The 3521-nt window shown below is 46.7% G+C and overlaps 1 pseudogene; it reads right to left on the bottom strand.

Moving 5' to 3' along the window:
- Positions 1–1296: 1296 nt before the first annotated feature.
- On the bottom strand, positions 1297–2927 carry LOC100983080 (phosphoglycerate mutase 1-like; annotated as a pseudogene).
- Between the last annotated feature and the right edge of the window lie 594 nt (positions 2928–3521).

Here is a 3521-nt window from a genome sequence, read left to right on the forward strand (position 1 = left end):
CCCATCACTACAAAAATCAAACAGAATTAGCCAAGTGTGGTGGCATGTCACCTGTAGTCCCAGTTATTTGGGAGGCTGATGTGAAAGGATCCTTTGAGCCTGGGAAATTGAGGCTGCAATGAGCTATGATCGTGCCACTGCATTCCAACGTGGGTGACAGAACAAGACCATGTCTCAAACAACAACAACAAAAATGTAGAAGAAGGAGACAGTACATCTTAAAATTTCAAGCTTCTCAAAGAATATTCAAGAATATGGAATGGTAATTACACAAGATAAGTGAAAAAAATCAACTTAAATAATACTTACAAAATTATTCCAATTTTGTCAAGATTTTGCATGTATATATGAGCATAGGACAAAAAGATGAGTTTATGCTATAAAATGTTAGCAATGGCTTTATTTATTTATTTATTTATTTAATTTATTTATTTTTGAGACAGAGTCTCACTCTGTCGCCCAGGCTGGAGTGCAATGGCACGATCTTGGCTCACTACAACCTCCGCCTCCTAGCTTCAAGCAATTCTCACGCCTCAGCCTCCTGAGTAGCTGGGATTACAGGCATCTGCCACCACACCAGGCTAATTTTTGTATTTTTAGTAGAGATGGGTTTTACCGTGTTGGTCAGGCTGGCCTCAAACTCCTGACTTCAGGCGATCCACCCACCTCTGCCTCCCAAAGTGCTGGGATTACAAGCGTGCGCCACTGTGCCCGGTTGAATTTTTTATTTTCTATTGCACGTCACTCCTTTATTATACTGATCTGGAAAAAGGATTTAGTACAGTTGTGCTCAAATGAACACTGTACCCATGTTGCAGGGCCAAGCAACTAGAACACGATTCAGAAATCAGTGAAAGACATACTTGGACAAGACCAAGAAGCATTTCACTGCCACAAAACAAGGTGGGAAGGGATTCTAAAACACACAGCAGGAAGCACTCCTGCCCCTCAGAGGTCAAGGAGCTTGTCCCATGTTGGTATGAGGAACGGCTTATTTTCTGATGACCACATGTGGGACTATTTCAACTGCCACGAGAAACCCCAGAAGGGTTATTGTTTTGTATTATTTATATATTATATATATATATACATATAATTTTTTTTTTGTAAAAGTAAAAGTAACACCTAAACTAAATTCAGGATTGATCCCAACCTTCTAGAGCCCGTTCCTCTGGGGTCAGAGAGGAAACAGTCGTCACATCACCATGCAGGTTACATTCGTCTTTCACCGGAATGACTAGAGCCCCCAGGCAGTGGCCTGACTGTAGAAGAGCACAGGACTGGCTCCAGGGCGCAGACAGGCTCTCTTGCTTCTCCTCATTGGTCATGGCTTAGCATGGTTCCTCTCCACAAGTCCTTAGTAAACAAAGCACTCGCAAAAACCCAAGTCACTACCTTTAAACTCTCTTGGCTGAGGGGAGCTTTTCCACAGCTTAGACTGAGAACCTGTGCCCTAGAAGTGCTATTCTGACTAGATTGTATGAAGCTAGTGGGTGCAGGAGACAAAATGGCTAAAATGAAATTGGGAGCCACTGGTCCCCATCTGCAGCTACAACTGAAGATGTCTACAGATGTGGTCAGTGTGACATGTGCAGGAGGGAGGGGCAGAGGGACGCAACAGGCAGGGACAGTGCTCCTGGGGACAGTAGCCTGCCCGCTGACCTTCACTTCTTGGCCTTGCCCGGGGCAGCCACAGCTTCCATGGCTTCATGCACTGTCTCTTCATCCCCCAGGAACTGCATGGGCTTGATGGGCTTCGAGCTCTTGTCCAATTCATAGACAATGGGAATACCAGTCGGCAGGTTCAGCTGCATGACAGCCTCTTCAGAGAGACCCTCCAGATGCCTGACAATGCCTCAGAGGCTGTTGCCATGGGCTGCAATCAGTACCCATTTCCCTTCCTTGATCTGGGGCACTATTTCTTCATTCCAGAAGGGCAGAGCTCGGGCAAGAGTGTCCTTCAGACTATTACAGGAGGGTAGTTGATCTTCTGTGAGGTCTGCATACCTGCGATCCTTCCTTACGTTGCTGTAGAAAGGATCACCCGGCTCCATTGGAGGTGGTGGGACATCATAGGAGCTCCTCCAGATCTTCACCAGGCCTCACCACGCTCTGCAGCAGTTTCTGCTTTATTGAGACCAGTTAGACCCCCATAGCGCCGCTCTTTGAGGCGCTAAGTCCTCACTACTGGCAGCCACATCTGATCAATGGCATCTGGCACTGTCCAGAGGGTCCGGATTGTTCTCTTAAGCAGATATCAAACTCGTAGCCAGCATCTGGCAGCGCCTGCCCCCCGCGCTTTGCCTCCTCGTCGCCTGCTGGGCTCAGGTTGGCATCGTACCAGCCACCGAAGCGGTTCTCCAGCTTTCACGCAATCTCGTCGTGCCGGATCAGCACCTGTTTGTAGGCGGCGTGGCGGCGGGCTGGGGATGCGGCACCGACTGGGGTTGGCAGATTTCAGAGTGCTTTTTGAATATTTTGTTCTTTATACTTTTTGATATTTGCCAATTTTTTTTGTAAAGAATCTGTTTTCTATTTATAACATTTTTTTTCTTCAACTCTTTTGTTATTTTTTTCTTCATGTTTCTTTAAGTTCCGGGATACATGTGCAGGATATGCAGGTAACAACTGCATAGCAACCCACCATGGCACACATGGATAAATGTGTGCCATGGTGATTTGCTGCACAGATCAACCCATCATCTGGGTATTAAGCCCAGCACCCATTAGCTATTCTTCCTGATGCCCTCCTTCTTCCCGCCCAACACCCAGCAGATCCCAGTGTGTGGTGTTCTCCTCCCTGTGTCCATGTGTTCTCATCATTCGCCTCCCACTTATAAGTGAGAAAATATGCAGATTTCTGTTCCTGCATTAGTTTGCTGACGATTAACGGCTTCCAGCTCTGTCCACGTCCCTGCAAAGGACATGATCTCATTCCTTTTTATGGCTGTGTAGTTCCATGGTGTATAGGTGCCACATTTCCTTTATCCAGTCTATCATTGATGGGCATTTGTGTTGATTCTATGTCTTTGCTATTGTGAAGATTGCGGCAATGAACATACACATCCATGCACCTTTATGACAGAATGGGTCAAACGGTGTTTCTGCTTGTACATCTTTGAGGAGTCACCACACTGTCTTCCACAATGGTTGAACTAATTTACACTCCCATCAATAGTGTCAAAGTGTTGCTATTTATCTGCAACCTGACCAGCAGCAATTGTTTCTTGACTTTTTTTTTTTTGAGACAGAGTTTCACTCTTGTTGCCCAGGGTGGAGTGCAATGGTGCGACCTCAGCTCACTGCAACCTCCACCTCCCGGGTTCAAATGATTCTTCTGCCTCAGCCTCCCAAGTAGCTGGGATTACAGGCGTGCACCACCATGCCTGGCTAATTTTTGTATTTTGAGTAGAGACAGGGTTTCACCATGTTGTTCAAGCTGGTCTCGAACTCCTGCCCTCAGGTGATCCGCCTGCCTTGGCCTCCCAAAGTGCTGGGATTACAGGTGTGAGCCACTGTGC

This window comes from Pan paniscus, chromosome 16, assembly GCF_029289425.2.
Source record: "Pan paniscus chromosome 16, NHGRI_mPanPan1-v2.0_pri, whole genome shotgun sequence".
In the NCBI taxonomy this organism is placed as follows: Eukaryota; Metazoa; Chordata; class Mammalia; order Primates; family Hominidae; genus Pan; species Pan paniscus.